At 43.3% G+C, this 16,970-nt stretch overlaps 1 protein-coding gene across 2 annotated transcripts in view; it reads left to right on the top strand.

The window, feature by feature from the left end:
• EMX2 (empty spiracles homeobox 2) overlaps nt 1-259 on the top strand; it is an 8,923-nt gene extending 8,664 nt beyond the window's left edge. For both annotated transcript variants that reach the window (XM_043985779.1, XM_043985778.1), the window contains one exon: nt 1-259. This exon is cut by the window's left edge and continues 758 nt beyond it. The gene's annotated coding sequence lies outside the window, so the exon portion shown is untranslated.
• The last annotated feature ends 16,711 nt before the right edge of the window (nt 260-16,970 follow it).

Here is a 16,970-nt window from a genome sequence, read left to right as displayed (position 1 = left end):
ACACCTATTTCAGAAACTTGAATTGCATGTACCAGTTGTTGGGCAAACGGTGTCTAAAGACAGAAATTGAATTGTAACTTTTTTTCCTTTTTAAGACAGGTCTGTGTGCTTTTTAATTTCTATTTTTACGAGAAATGTACAGTCTGTAAACATTTATTGATAACTTCTGACGTCAAAGTGATTGTGACAGCTAATGAAGTAGCCGTTCACCAATAGTGGTCCTCTAAAGAGAAAAAAGAGATGAAAGGGGAGGGAAAGGCTGGAAAGGGGGTTGGGGTGGTGGGGGGAGGGTGAAGAGAAAAATCTTTACTTTTGCTGGAAAAAAAAATTAAATCCTGGTTCGTTTTTTGTTTTTGTTTTTGTTTTTAATTTTTAACATTCCCTTTCCGACCATCTTGAAGCTTAAAACACGAGTGAATTTAAACTTTGGTGGTTGGAGAAATTGGCAGAGTTCAACCATTCGAAGTGATTATTCAAAACTTTTTAAAAATGCAAACAAAATAAAACAAAACCCAAACTCAAGGACTGTAGAGGGATTGATGTTGAGTGTGGCAAATATCGGGCGGCAAGTTTTCAAGCACTGAGTTTATATTCCAAGATCCTAGAGCTACTAAAGAGTGACAAATGGTTCCTTAATGTCTTCTATACCAGAATGTAAATATTTTTGTGTTTTGTGTTAATTTGTTAGAATTCTAACACACTATATACTTCCAAGAAGTATGTCAATGTCAATATTTTGTCAATAAAGATTTATCAATATGCCCGCAGAGTAGTCGTCTTCAAAAATTGAAGCGGATTTTTAAAAAAAAGTATACATATACATAGAAGTCCATACATATATATGGTGTCCCAAAAGTCTTGGTGCAGTTTTAAGTCTTAATAGCTTAAAGCTGCGCTAAGACTTTTGTGACATCCTGTGCACGTGTGTGTGTGTGTGTGTGTGTGCGCGCGCTTATTTCTCTCGGGGGCTTGAGAAATTCGGGATGTCAAGTGGCATCTGGACTTTTGGCATTTCAGCCTCTGGTCCTTTTTCTCTTTAGGGAGAGGTGTGGGAAATCGGGAGTGGGGGAAGGGAGTTCCTTCAGGAAAGTTTTGTCTCTGGTTAAAATTTCTCTAATCAGACCCTAGAACACAAAAGTTGTGCCTGAATAGGTGGGCTCCTTCTTGGTTAGACAACTTTCGAAAACTCTTGATTTAATTTTCTTAGACCCTCCTGCCTCAAGTACTAAAAGCAATGTATCTATACAGGGACATAGATATAATGTTATTGAAGATCCCGCGGGATTGATAATCGAGAACAATGAGCCAACATTTAAAGTCCCGGGTACTTGTACTTTCAACTTTATTCTTAAGCTTTAAACTCAGGACACCAAATCCATCTAAAATTTTCTTTCTCTTTGCCTCAAATCTGTCAGAGGTGATGTGACGAGGAGAGGGTATCTCAGATGCCTTATAAGGCATCAATTCTAAGAAACCTACGCTTAGAGTTAAAGAAAAGTTGTAACTAGTCTCTCGGAGGAAACGAGCTTTTTTTTTTTTTCTGGGGGTCCGCAGTTGTTTTTTGCATGCTTCATTCGCTCCTTATCCTGATAGGCCGCATGAATCAGTTTTATTTCCATTGATAGAGAAACCTCGTCTGCTCTGTTAGAGCTACAAAGCGTCCTGCGAGCTTTTGTGAAAGTGCAAATCAGTTTAAGCAATTATCATACCAGGAATATGAAGGGGAAAGAGGAGGCACTGCCCAGTGGTTTCCTTTAATCTCTTAATCCATGGATCCAGGGGGGCTAGTTGGACATAATTTAGGACAATCTCACTACCCTTTACACTGTGATAAGGCGAAGTTACAATGCATTGCAAAAATACAAGCTTTGTTAAATACTCTGCCTTAGAAAAGTTAAGATTAGGAATTCCATGCACGTGTGGGCACTATAGGGCAGGATGGAGAATGTTCTTTCCTCCTCTTCCTCCTCCCCCACCTCCTTAAATTGTGATTTGCTCTGCCTCTAGCTCTGGCTCTTGTTCTGTCTCTCTCTTCACTGCTCCACGCGCCCCCCCCCACCCCCCAAATCTGTAACGTTGAACTTTGTGAGTGACCATTAGGCCTGGACCTTTGGCTAAGGTGGGGGGCCCCGATTGGTCGTGGGAGGCCAGAGTTGAGGACACCGCACTCCTGCAGGCCCTTCAGAGCTCTGCCTAACCCACGCTAGGGGCTGCTGAGGGGCAGGAGGCCCCGTGCCCTCCCGCGCACGCGCTGCCGCCGCTTCTTCCGTGGATCGAGGAACTCGAGACCCAGACAGCGTCCCCAGGGCACCCTCCAAGTGTCCCTAAGCACATTTTGATTCCAATCCCTCCCCAAAGAATAAACCTCAGCTTCCACCTATGGTATCTCACTAACTTAACTACTCAAAGTTGCCTTTGAATTGCATCTGAGTAATACTTCAAAAAGATGCAAATATCTCGTACATTAAGCAGATTTCTGTGAAACAGCAGACTGGTCTTCCCAGAAAGTGTTTCCCATCTTGATAAAAGGCTTATTTCTGTAGGAACCATATACTTTTTTTTTTACCCCAAGGAAAGGGGGGAAAGATTTTTTTTAAAGTCCTATGTAGCGTAACAGCAATACAATCTTCAGAGAATACTATTAGCTTTGAAAAAAAAAACCCTAAAAGCTTTATTACAAACCGAGCTTTGAAAATAGGGGGGATTAGGAGGCTGAAAGGGTCCCACAATGGTTAGAAGAAAAGGTTTCATGCTAATGAGGTTAATGCCCTTTGTATCTCGGGCCTCCACAACTTCATTACTCGCTATCTCCGGCTGCACGGAGCGGCTCAGAAAGCCGCAATCCACTCCAACGCCCCCCTTCCCTGCCTAAAGAAGGATTTGATAGCAGCTCTGTTCAAACTAGATAATTATATCTTTTCAAGTCGGAATTAAGATAAAGACAGTGGAGCAGAGGCGGCTCGCCTTGATCCACAGCAAACAAATTTGGCGCACTTTCCCGCCGCTCCCCCCGCCTCACAGCCGGGACAGTCAGCTTATTAGGCCCTCGTTTGCTTTATTAATTCATCTATTTAAAGTGGCCGGATTAGAGTGTCTAATGTGGACGCAAGATGCCACGCAACGTGGAATATAAATATTTGGGAGATGTTATTTCGTGGTCTGTGTCCGTGCGCAGGTTGCGGAGGGAGAGGTGTGGGCTAGGGACCGATTACATTTATCTATAGATGGAGCTATGTTTCTGATGCGCTGGCCTTTTTTTTTTTTAATTGACGAATTAAGAATTGGGCAGGGAATCGAGTTCATTCATTGGAGGGACAGCTCCTGCTCTGGAGAAGGGCTCTTCTTTTCTGCTTCTTGGGACAACAGGGCATTTACCAAAGTAGCCCGGGAGGGCGGACTTGACTTCTTTCGCGGCAGTCCAACTAACTCCGCAGGGAATTTCATGAGCCGAGGCTCTGGATCTAGTGAAGTTGGATTTAGTGGGCAAGGGCAGGGATAGCGGGTGTTTAAATTTGGTATTGAAATCCATTTTGGGTCAAGTCTCTTTCCTCTCACCTCCACCCTCTTCACCCAACACCCGTAGGGTTGCTAGTGGGCAACACCTCCTGGGCTGCGGAGGCGGGAGCTTAGCTTCAGGAGCTTGGCTAGGCTACCGTCAGGTCCGACTCCCCCACCCCCAGCGCTGGCCTCTTCCCAACAGGCTTCCGGGCCTGGGCTTGCAGAGCTGCGGCGGCCCCTGCCAGGCGGAGCCCCAGCCGCCTTTGGTCGCTGCCAGGGGCTTGTACGGCTTCTTTTGTTGAAAGGGGCGGATTGTGGCTGATCCCCGGAGCCGCGCGGTTCGGTATTTACTTGTAAGCTGGACAGACAAGAACAAGAGTCCTGAGCCCTGGCCCTTGCGGCTGCAGCGGCCACAACAGTGCTTGTTAAATTCTTACCCTCTCGGAACCGTCCCCTGGTTGCCACAATCCGAAGTCCCTGGGACTACGAGAGGGGTTAGGAAGTAACTAGCAATTCAGCTCTCATAGCCCTGGGCCCCCTCAACGCATGGGCGGGGGTCGCCGCTCTGAGTCTGTGCACGGACGTGCATCCATGTGTGTCTGGATAGACTTTGTTATGTGTGTGATTCATGGTGTGCACAGTGCCATCTAAATAGGTATCTGGGTGGCGGCGCGCTTATTTATGGAGAGGTGTCTATGGTTGAGTGTTTGCATGTATGTGTATGATGGGTGTATATCTATGCTTAGCCTGTGCAGGAAAAAGTATGTATGCCTGGGTATGTTAATCTGAGTTTAGTTATGTGCTTAGCTCTTCCTGATTGTGCCTTCGGATGGCTGTATGTAGGTTTGCGTGTGGCTCTGTATACCCGTGCGTGGGTGTCTGTGTGCATAATTGGGTATATATGTGTAGTACCGGTGTTAGTCTACACCTCATACACCTACCTCGCCGACGTGTCTACACCTGGCTCACTGAGTTTAGAAAGCAGGCGCCGCCTTTGTAACTTACAATTTTTTTTTAAAGCGTGATATTTGTTAGCCTAGCAAGCCGCTTTTGATTTATATGGATGTCACCTTGTAAGACTACGGAAATTGACTCCTTTTGATTAGCTCCAGAATCTACAGACCTTGGAGAAAGGAAATGTGAAATTGCTGTCCGCCCCGTCTAACTTAGAAGGTCTAGAGGCCTGGAAGAAAAGGGAACCCTGGCTGCTAGTCTTCCCCTGGAACTCACCGCACGCCCGCTGATCGTTGATCTGTCAATTGATTTACTTCCCGCCCCGCCCCCCACGCCCAATAGCCCCGCAGTGAGAGGGAAGTGGGAGTTTTGAGAACCCGCTGACCCCAGCCGTAACCCTGCGCCAGGAGGTGGCTTCTCCTGAGGCGACCCTCTGAGTCAGGAAACCCGAGGCGGTGTCACACTTGAAAGCGAAAGGTCTATTAATCAACAGCGCCCTGGCTTTTAATTGGCCGTTTGTTCATTATCGCCTGTTGCCCAGAAGGGGGGCCACGGCCCCTGGGGGAGGGCAAAGGAGTGCGGTAGCTCGGAGGGGGCGCCAGAGCTCCCTGTCACTCTATCATTGCCCAGCTCTAGGGTGTACGGAGGGGGAGAGGGAGGTACTTGAGAGCACAGAAGGTGTTGGGATGCTCGCTTGTCTAGTTGGGGTGGGGAAGTGGGAAGGGAGGGAGACTCGGCCTTGTGATCTCAGCTGCTGGGCCTGAAGGATCCTCTTTCCCTCCTCAGACCCACGATCTCTAACCAACTTTTCTTGCTATTGGAAAATGCTAACCTGAGGCGCCGGGAGGGGGAAGATGGAAGAAAGACCGGCGTTGACTTACACCTTGTGTGAATTCAATCCTCCTTGGCCCAGTCCAACCTGGGCCTCCCTAGACACCCCAGACGCCCTTGACTTCGGCACAAACCGCAAAGAGGGATTCTCCCCGATACAGGCCTAAGAGTTTATATGGCCGCCTCTAGACCTGGCCTGAGAGTCTAGGTATTGAGGGTAGGAAAAGTGGAGATTTTCTTGGATTGGGAAGTTGGATATAGGGGTAGGTTTGCTACCTCTTTAGAAATTGAGGTGGCAGGGAATTTCGAAGTCTAGTTGCTCTGAATCTCAATGTGCCATATTACAAAGTAAAATCAATCCCAGTGCTTTCCTTAGTCCCTCACACTTCTCCCCCGCCCAAGCCAGAGGGGAAACAGTAAAGGCGTTGGTGTCCCGCCTCTCTTTCAGGCCCAACCCCCAAAGAATCAGGTCTGCGAGTATGCCCGCTCCCGGCTCCCTGAGCTTGGCACGCCGCAGTGGAATCTCTCCGGGCAAGCACCCTGGACTGCACAAAAATGCACACAGCCCGTTAGCGCCTTGAGGGGTGCAGGGCTGGGGGGGGGCTAAAAAAGACTCCTTGGTACCAAAGCCTAGTTCCACTAATTTTCCCGGGAAAGACTAGAGAGATGGAGAAAGTCCCTTACAATCTGGGCAAAATCTGCCAGGGGCCTAGCTTAACTCCTTCGCCCCTTTTGGGGCATCCCCTACTACCCATATCCTCACCTACTGCCCCCACCCCCAGTTTTTTCTCTGGCCTATAAATATATATATACACACACTATATACATATATACACATATACATGTATGTATGTATGTATGTATGTATGTATGTATATATGTATGGGACCGGTCTCCATAGCACTTGGCTGGACCCTGACGTCAGGGAGAACTTGATCTCGCCCGTTTCGCTCCTGCTTCTGAAACTGATCCTTGAAATGAGAGAACAGCCTCTACACAATTCCCATGGCCTTGACATAAGGTACAGCGATAAATATACACCACTAATGAGCAATTACCATATAATCACCTTCCAATTAGCTCGCATAATGATGAATTAAACATTCTAGCAGGCTGGATTAGGTTTCTTACTTTGTATATTATTTACGAAGGCTATAGCTTCTGCAAAGGACCAAATATCAAATTAGATGGGGAATTTACAGTTGGGGGTAATTATGCATTCAGGGCAGGGGCTGTGTTTTGGTCACTTGTCAAGCGAAGTTCCTTGGAAGGTACTGCCCAGTTTATTTGGGCTTTTTCTTTTTTCTTTTTTTCTTTTTTCTGGGCCCTTTAGAATGGTTGTGTCCTCTTCGCTACCCCTAACCCTCGCCCTGTTTGCTTTTCACTGACGTCTGTCTGCCCACCTTTTAGGGCCCTGCGCCTGACACTGACTGGGTCCAGGAAAGCGAAGAGAGATGAACTTAGGACCAGGCGAGCTGGCCCCGAGGAAGTTCCTAAGGTTTCGTAGAGCCTCTCGGGCAGCAGACCGAACTCCAACTCGAGCTGCCGGCTCTCGGAGTACCGGAGAGTCTAGTGAACGAGTCCTTCAGCCGTCTCTCTCTCGGGCTGGAAAGGGATGCTCCCAGACGTCCGCAGTCCCTACTTGACAAGACGAGGGACCAAGGTAGATTTTTTTCCCTCTTAGTTTTTTGTTTTTGTTTTTCCCCTGGCAGCATCTTCCAACAAGAGAACTTCAATTATGCCTTGGTTGGGAGTGACGAGGAATGTTTGAGGGAAGAGCCACTACTTGTTCTCTCTTTTACCTTTACCCCTACCAATTTCCATTCCCTCATTTTTAACCCTGTAGGTAACTCAGAACGAAATAACGGCTTCCCACATCTTCCCTTCCCCTCTCCCAGTAAATCCACCCTAACCTTACTGGTTCATAAATGAATTTTGGCAAGAGATTAGTTCCTAATCTGATCTAACGCTTCTGACATTTTGGAAGAAGATGAAAATGGCAGCTCAATTTAGTTTTGAAACAGGGTCACTCTGCAGGGCTAGCAGTGGGGTCTTTGGAAGCTGGTGTCAGCTTTTGGAGGGGCCTTTGGACTTTGCCCCATCACTTTCTACAAATTCTCCCAACCTACCCCCAATTTTCCACCAGCCACACACCTTTTCTGTTCCTTCTCCTAAATCCAAGGAAGCGCTATCACCAGCCCTAGGGAGAGGAAGAGTAGGCTGCAAGATCACTTCACTTAAAACACCTTCCAAACTTCAGTGACCCTTTCAAAAAGGTCAGTGAGTCTTTAGGGATTCTATCTCCTCTTCACTTCCTTGAAGACTGTGTGTGACCCCTGTTGTCCTCAGGCAGATTGGATCCTGGAAAAAGAGATAAAATAAAGATGTGGGCAGAAGGGAGAGTGAGAGTCTGGGCCTTTGGAAACAGTAATGCTTTGAAGTTTACAAGCTATATAGTTCATTAAGTACTTTTCTCACACTTCTGAGTAGAAAATGCAAATATTGTTATTTCCATTTCACAGATGAACAAACTAAGGCTCGGAGAGGTCGATGATTTGTCCAAAGCTGCACAGGTAATACATGTATAATTCTGATCAGCCTGAGGTCTTCTGATAGCAACACCAATGCATTTTCCATTATGCCACTGGAGGAACAGCTAGCAAGGTTTCCTGCTCCTGGTTTCAGAAATTGTTAAGCAAAGTGATTCTAGGATTCTGAAGGGTCTGGCCCTTTTGACTGACTACTCTAGGACTGGTAAACAGAAAACACTTCAGTTTCTTGTACATATTCAATAAATAGTTATTAAGTACCTGCTTTGAGCAAGGCACTGAGTATTGAAAAAGAGAAAGAAAAATTCTTCCTCGGCCTCAATTTATTAGGGGGAAAATGATATGTACACAAATAAACATAATACAATATAAAAAAAAAACATTTTCATCCTGGGGAAGGAGGGAGGAAATCAAAGGAAGGCCTCATAGAGAAGGTGGCATCTGAGGTGAGACTTTATGAGAGGTGAACCTTCTTGAGAGGAAGAATGTCTTAGCGAAGAAGTAACTGGATTTGTCACTGAAATATTTGGTTTCAAATGCTGTCTCAGCCCTTACTAGCTGTGTGACCCTGTGCAAGTCACTTTACTCAAGTTTCTTTATCTGTAAAATGAGAAGTTTGAACTTCCATTCCTATATCTATTCGACTACGGAGATGAGTGAGGATAGTAGATGTAGGTTCCAAGGGATCTTAGAGGTCATTGGGTTTTGCTCCCTCCCTTTACATAGGAGAATGTTCTTAGCCATAGTGTTTGAGGGATTCGTCCACAACTAATGAATGGTAGAGCCAAGTGTGGAATCTTCTAGGACTTCTGAATGCAAATCAGTGCTTATATATACCACATACACACATATGTGTGTATATATATACATGCATAGATAGGTATATATGTGTGTTGTTTACATATACATATACACACATACACATGTACAGTCTCACAATCTGACCCCAGACACATTCCCCACCTCTACTCTTTCTTTCAATTCAATGGGCCAATTCTCCCATCCTCACTCTGAGGGCCCAAGTTCCAGGTCTCAAAATTCTTTAGGGGACTAAAGTGAAAGATTCCCAAATTTCAAAGATCCTTTCGAAAAGGTTAGTGAGCCAGTAGTATTTCCCATGGATTCTGTCTGAATATGATTTAGATGCTCCGCTCAACCTCTGTTAGAGGGATTCTTGTTTGAAAGCCTTTGAATTCAGTCATGAGGTTGAATTCCTAGAAAGAGGCAGATCGTGCTTTTGCTTTTCTTGTTCTGAGACCAGTAACTTGTATCTGAAGAGATTTTCTGATGGTCTCAAAGGCAGAGATACTCCCTATTCCAGTCAAGACCCTTTTCTTCATCCCCACATCATTACCCACTCATCCTACTCATTAAGGGACCTGATTTATCTTCCTCTTATTGATCCAGGATGCAACAAGAATGGTTCTTCTTTTTCATCTGCTGTCCTTTTTGGAGTTCACTTTCCCTGAACAGCTGTTCCTGGGTTCTCAAGACCATTTTCTTTCATACCTGTCTCCCTTTGACTCCAACACCCAATTATATTGAATAAAGTTATGAATTAAGGTTAAAATAGTAGTTAAAGGTCAGAGTGCTAACTTTGTGTGTGTGTGTGTGTGTGTGTGTATGTGTTGAAAATTAGAAGCAGACATGAGATCTTCTATCAGTGAACTTGGTGGGGGGGAAGTAGGTAGGAGCAGAGGTCCCACCACCTTGGCTAGAGCAGGACAGCTCATCTGGCATTTCTTTTATCATCATCTTGTGAGAGTCTTAGTAGTTGAGTTTTTCCAGCATTTAACTATGGTTTGGTCTCTTTTGGGGAGGGGAGGGGTGGCAAGCTGCATTTCTTAGGGAAGTACTGGGCTGATAGGGGAGCAGGATCCATTCTGGAGTCTTTTTAAAGGGGTGATAAGTGACAATGAGGGAAAATTCCTATAGGGGACGAGTGGGGTAAAAGGGTGCCTTTTTTTTTGTTGTTTTTTGTTTTTGTTTTTTTGGTGAGGCAGTTGGAGTTAAGTGACTTGCCCAGGGTCACACAGCTAGTAAGTGTTAAGTGTCTGAGGCTGGATTTGAACTCAGGTACTCCTGACTCCAGGGCTGGTGCTCTATCCACTGTGCCACCTAGCTGCCCCTTAAAAGGGCATCTTTTTGACCTTCAAAAAAGGCTCCCTCAGGAACTAGAACTTACCCCTTCTTCCCTGACCTGCCTCTCTAGTCAGCACCTGTCAAAGGGAAGCTCTCCTATGGAAGTCTGGTTTAAGGATTTCAGATGAAGCATCTGGATATACACACTCAGACAAACACACATTCATGGGATATATATACACATACATACACACATATATATCTATACACATATATACATACAATATATACATCTCCTCGGTCATTTGCATATATGGATTCATGTATCTGCATGAATTTATTTGTAAATGGAGGTGTGCTTATCTCTGGTTGAGTGTTGGTTCTATGCAAAGGTGTCACATTGCTATACATCCACTATGCCTGGATTCTCAGTGCAACTGGGAAAAACTCAAATTTGATGAGTCCTGAAGCTCAAATGACCCAAGCCTCCCCTTGTCACTATCCCCTAAAGTGCTCAGACTGTCCCTTGCAATGTTTAGCTACTTAATCTTAGATGCCCTATGACACTGGGAACCCTGGCTTCTTCTCTGGGGAGTGTCACCTTTCTCTGGAGGACAGAACTAGGTGGGCCTGGCCCCTAGGAGAATGGGGAAAAGAGATGCAAGAGTAGGCTGGGCCAGAGTTTTCCCTTCCTTCCTTCATTAAATTCTCAGAGGCAATGGGGCAGCTAGGTGGCGCAGTGGATAGAGCACCAGCCCTGGAGTCAGGAGGACCTGAGTTCAAATTAGGCCTCAGACACCTAACACTTATTAGTTATGTGACCCTGGGCAAGTCACTTAACCCCAACTGCCTCACCAAAAAAAATTCTCAAGGCAAGATGGTTACATCTTTGCTCTAGCAAATATTCCCTCCAGTACTCGGGAATCTTTTCAATAGGTGGTCTAACAACTTCCACCTTTCTCTTGCCCTTTCTCTCCTTGATTGTAAAGGTGGAGGAGGAGACCAATGGGGCTTAATTCTTCCCCTCTCCCAGCCAGGCATTGCAGGCTCTATAAATGACTGCAATTACATATTTCTATGAAAAACAAAAGTGATGTCTAATAATTTAAAACAGTTCAAGTGGAAGGTCTGTCAGTTCTTTAAGTAAACGATACTGTGTTGATTCAGATGTTGCCTTCTGTAATTGTTGTCTGGGAGGAAGCACAGAGGGATTTATTCAGCTCTGGAAGGGTGGGAGCCACTCACTGGTTTGATGCTGAGGTTTAGGAAAAAAACATTAAACACACACACACACACGCACACACATGCACACACACACACACACACAACTCCCCTCCCCCTTCTTTCCTCAACACAGGTTTTGAATTTTCAAGCTGAAAATAGGATTTCATTTAAATCTTGTTTCTGAACAGATCCATTTGTCAGTTCCCAAGAAATAGGAATAGATGAAAGAAGAGCAAATATACATGTGTGTATACATGGTGTTTGGAATATGAAAGGAGGGGGAGGAGGTCTAATGTATCCATCATTGATTCCTTGTTTAAACAGGTTGAAGTTCCGAAGGCGAGGTTTTTTAAGGATCCTAAACAAATAGTCTCTTCATAAGTCTGACTCAAGGAGAAGTAGAAACAAGACAAGGATGAAGGAAGAATATCCAGAAGGCTTTAGGATTGGAAATTCCAGTCTGGAGCCCTACAACTACATTTCAAATCATTGTTGACTCAGTCTTGGTGGGTGTGTAGGGGATACCACAAGGTCCTGAGGGCAATGGATCATTGTAAGATTGGAAAGCAAGGATAAAACCAGAAGTAATTGGCAATAATTTCTAGTCTCACACTAGAATTATGGAATTGGAAGCAACCTCAGAGGCCATTTAGCCCAACCACATCTGACCAAGAATCCCCTCTCCAGTGACCCCACCATGTGGTCATCCATCCTTTTCTTGAAAACCTACCATTTTCAGAGGCATTTCAGCCCACATCAACCCTTTAACTTTACCTGGCAAAATTTAAAAAGCTAGCATCTGTTCCACAACACATACATGTGCATAGACATGCACATGCTTTATTCAAACAAATTTTTTTTGGTTTTTGGTTTTTTAGAACATTCATATTATGCTACCCTAGATCCACACAATTCAGTCCTGGCCAACTTATCAGAGCTCTACTTTGAAAATAGAAAAACAAAAACTACAATGCATCCCTGAGGTCTCTGCTTGAAGATCTTTCATGGTGGAGGTGAATACATTTCCATCTTTTCTATTTGCATGTTCTCTGTGTTTATAAATGAGTCTCTGCCCCATATGTTACAAAAGTGAAGCAGTTTGCTGGGAAGGGAGACAAGAGGCTTGTGATGAATCTGTCAACCTGGAATGCTTTGTAGAGTACTGGAGATCTTTCTTACCTATGTTCATTTTCCTTCCATTCCACCTCACTGAAATTCCCTCATTTCCTTCTCTCTGGACCTGCCCCAGAACCAGCTTTATTTCCATTCATCACAGTATTTAAATCAACTCAGGGAAGTCAGGAAAGTTGTTTGGTTGAAAAGCATCTATTCAATGATTGAATTGCTTCTCAAGCAGACACAGCCACTAGAGGCTATTGTATAGTAGAGGTGAGAACCCAGGGCCTACTACAAGTTGCTCCCCAAATTTCCCTTCCGGCCATTATTCTGGAAATGCTTGGAACTTCTCAGGAACAGTTTTCCACAAAGGAATATCAGCCTTCTACCCTAACCGACTAAATTCCAGTTACAAGGTAGCTTTTTTCAGGTCAACTATTAACTATGATAGGGCATGCAGCATGTATATGCCAATGGACATCTTCACCTATTCTTGTGTAATCACTGGGCTATTGCCTTACATGAGCTTAGCTCACTCAAAAGGGTATGAGTGAATCTGACAGTAGCTTCGTGATTATTTTATGCTATCATTATGCCTACATTTTTATTACTCAGATGAGTCAGGGATGAGTTACGCTTATTATTTCAGTATAGACCCTATCAGCCAAGTGTTCAATCTACTGTATATCACTGAAATCTTCTATTGTGATAGGATGTCTCTAAGAGTACTATTTATTAAATTGATGCCATATCATTCCCAGTCCTTTGCAATACCCAACTGGAACATGTAAAATCACTCCAAGAACCCAGAAAAAGGGATTTAGGCTTATGTTCCTCTCTCCCTGGAAGTTGTGAAGATTTTTCTCCCCAGTAAGTGAGAGAATAATACCTTTGTCACTGTCTTCATGGGCATAATTTATTTCTCATATTAATCTGGTTGATATTGTTGTTGTTTGTCCTTTGTTCTCAGTGAGAACCAATGACACCAGCAGAGTGATGTCTTGACTTACAAATGAATTGGATTTAACTGAAGCAGAGCTATGAAGAGTCATCAGCTCACTCTCCAGGCTGGGCTAAGTATGTGACAATCATTCAGTCTGGAGATGAAATTTCATCATATCAGACTCTCAAAGATTGAAGGGACCTAAGACGTCATATAGTCTGACATTCCACCCATAGAGGAATCTTTACAAGATTTCTACAACTTCAAGGCCCTGCTTTAACTGATTTACTGATTAGGAGCTTACTCTCTTACAAGTTAACCCATTTACTTTTTTTTTTTATAGATATGATTGTTAAGAAAAACATCCTTCAATGTATTAAGCAAAATCTAGATCTCTAAGATCCCTTGGTTCTAGTTTGACTATCTGGAGCTGCATATTCTACAGTTCAAAGATACTGGTGTCCTTGCCTTTCCTGATCAAGACACTCTATTTGACTTCATGCATTTTCACTGATTATTCCCTATGCCTGGAATTCTCTCCCTCCTTATAAATTGTTTGTAAATTGTTATTTACATCTCATCTCTCTCTTTAGATTGTAAACTTCTTCAGGACACAGTCTGTTTTTGCCCTTCTTTGTCTCTCAAGTACTTAACACAGTTCCTGGCACAAAGTTGGTACTTGATAAATGTTTGTTGACTTGTTCTTTTGACATAAAATAAATGTAATACCTTTTTTTTACATGGTAGTTCTTCAGATATTTAGGGAAACCAGTCATGTTGTCCTCGTGCCTTCTTTTTTTTTTTTTCCAAAGATGAACATTTCCAGCTCGTTTAATTAGAATGTGACTTCCAGACGCTTCCCTAATAATATGGTTGCCTTTATGACAAATACTCCAGTTTGAAAATATCCCTCTTAAAAATGGGGCATCCAGGACTGAGTAAAATAGTTCAGGTGTAGTCTGACCACAGAATACAATGGGGGCAATTGTTTACTATTTTGTGTATCATAGTTATATTAATCCAACCTAAGATTAAATGATTTTACTTTTTTTGCAGATGTTTCATAGTTTTAGGATTATGGATTCATAGAATTTCAAATTTAGAAAGGACCTTAGAGGTCAAGTAACTCTACCCCAATCCATCCATGACATAGTGGTCTTTCCTTGGGCACCTGTGCTCCCTATCTACTGAGGAAGACCATTTCCTTTTTGGAAAGCTCTTATTATTAGGAAACTCTCCCTTACATTAAACCCAAATTCCCAGAACCTCCACTGATGAGGAAACAAGTGTCTAGGCAGAGAATTTTCTGCAACAACTTCAGTGTTCCTGGTTCCTTAAGATGTCTAACTGGTGCAGGTGAGACAAAAATATATGAGAGTCACAGTTTCATGTGCAAACTTTTAAATTCGGTTTTAATGAGCATATGGAAATGCTCATTTTAATTGGTATTTAAGTTCAGAATAAAAAAAAAATTAAAATAGGGACAGCTAGTTGGTCCAGTGGGTAGAGCTCAGATCTTGGAGTCAGGAGGACCTGAGTTCAAATCCAGCCTCAGAAACTTACTAGCTGTGTGACCTTGAGCAAGCCATTTAACCTCTGTCTGCCTCAGTTTCCTCATCTGTAAAATGGGGATAATAGTAGCACTTAACTTGAAGGATTATTGTGAGGATCAAGTAAGATAATATTTATAAAGCACTTAGCTAGTAACTAGCACATAGTAAGCACTATATAAATGTTAGCTATTATTTGTTATTACTCTTATTATTATTATTTCTATATTCTACTGGCTTTTCCTTTGAGAACCAATCTACTTCCATGCCATAAAGAGGAATTGGAGGGGCAGCTAGGTGGGGCAGTGGATAGAGCACCGGCCCTGGAGTCAGGAGTACCTGAGTTCAAATCCGGCTTCAAACACTTTACACACTTACTAGCTGTGTGACCCTGGGCAAGTCACTTAACCCCCATTGCCTCACTAAAAAAAAAAAAAAAAGGGGGGAATTGGAGAAGGACTTTGGTGGAAGATTATTCTTATTAATCCATATTGTTTTATTTTGATTTTATATGGGGTCAGAAAGGTATAGTAGACTGCTGGGTTTGGATTTTGGAAGAACTGGGTTCAAATCTTGCTTCTTTGATTCATGAGCTGAGTGACCCTGAACAAGATACTCAGCTTTTTTTGTTTTTGCTTTTGTTGATACTCAGCTGTTTTGAGCCTCTCACAATTACTTAGGAGTTACCAACTAAGTCATAGACTTACTGTCTGACCTGCCATGGTGGAGGTACTTGTTCACACTGACAAAATCACTGATCCTTCCAGTAAGTTGGGAGTATCATTTTGTTACAATGAGGGGGCGCTTTAAATTTCAGGCTTTCAAAGAACAATTTTTCAGAGGTGTTAGATCTTTTCCTCAGAAATGTCACCTGGATAAGAAATGATGAGCAGGGCATGATTTCAGAAAAGTCTGAAAAGACTCATATGAATTGATGTATAGTGAAGTGAGCAGAACCAGGAGAATGTTGCGCAGTGACAGCAATACCGTTCAATGAAGAACTGTCAATGACAACTCTTGTCAGCAATACAATGATCCAAGACAATCCCAAAGGACTAACAATGAGGCTAACTCTTCACTGACTGAAGGTATTCCATGACTCAACTGCCTGTGTAACTTTGGCCAAATGACTTCATCTCTCAGGCCTCGACCTTATCTGTAAAATGAGGGTTAGACTTGCCCTGGATAGCCTTTGAGGCCCATGCTAACTCAATCTCCATGCTACATGGATAGTAGGATGGCTATGCAATACACAGTGGATGACAGGATAAGCATTCCACAGGGTGGAACCTAAGGGAATAACTAACAATAGGATGCATGAAAGAAATAACTCTAGTCCTACACTGTATTTAAAACAAACAAACATCTCTCAAGTATAGGATGAGTGTCCTGGGAACAGAGCTATATCTATTGCAATGAATCACTCTGAGCCTCAGGGTTTAAACAGTCTTTCAACTAAACACATATTTGAAGACCCCTCAAGTAAAGGAAGTTCCCAAGACTATTAAAATCACCAAGAAGGCTAAAAGTACTCAATCAGTTCCTGGGAGTCTGTCAGTCAATAAACATTTAATATACACCTACTATGTGTCAGGCACTGGGAACCTGTCAGTCAATAAACGTTTAAAATATACCTACTATGTGCCAGCTCTGGGGTCTCAGGAGTTCTTTTCCAAAATGCTAAAAACTATTTATACTCTTTTTGCTCAAAAGGCCTACAGTGATGTCTTCAATCAATTTTTTTTTGGGGGGGGAGGCAGGCAAAATGAACTCAAATCTCCCCAGGTCTGCTTTATGACTTTCTCACAATAGTCCTGGGGGCTGTTGTTATAAGAATGGTGGTAGAGGGAAAGGAGAGAAGAGAAGAAGAAGAGAAGTGTAACTCATACCTCTCACAATATCCCTTCCACTGACTCCTAGCCTCACCAATTAAATACCCTGCCCTGTTTATGAATGTCAACTCCATAGCACAAAAGTCCAGCTCCTCATCCTTGTAGCAAAGCTGAGGGGTCCCCATCCAAACATGAGTCAATAATTCTGTGTAGAAGCCAGAAAAACTAATATAGTCTTAGACTGCAATGTCCAGAATAGTCCTTCTGTATGCTACACTGGTCCAACCATTCCTGGAATACATTGTTCTGTTTCAGGTGTCAGAGGTGAAAGTTATAGGGAGATTTGGAGTAAATTCTTTAAAAATTAGAAATGTTCATTTATTTGTTTACT

The sequence above is a fragment of the Dromiciops gliroides genome, chromosome 2 (genome assembly GCF_019393635.1).
Source record: "Dromiciops gliroides isolate mDroGli1 chromosome 2, mDroGli1.pri, whole genome shotgun sequence".
In the NCBI taxonomy this organism is placed as follows: Eukaryota; Metazoa; Chordata; class Mammalia; order Microbiotheria; family Microbiotheriidae; genus Dromiciops; species Dromiciops gliroides.
This window is presented reverse-complemented; position numbering and strand designations above follow the sequence as displayed.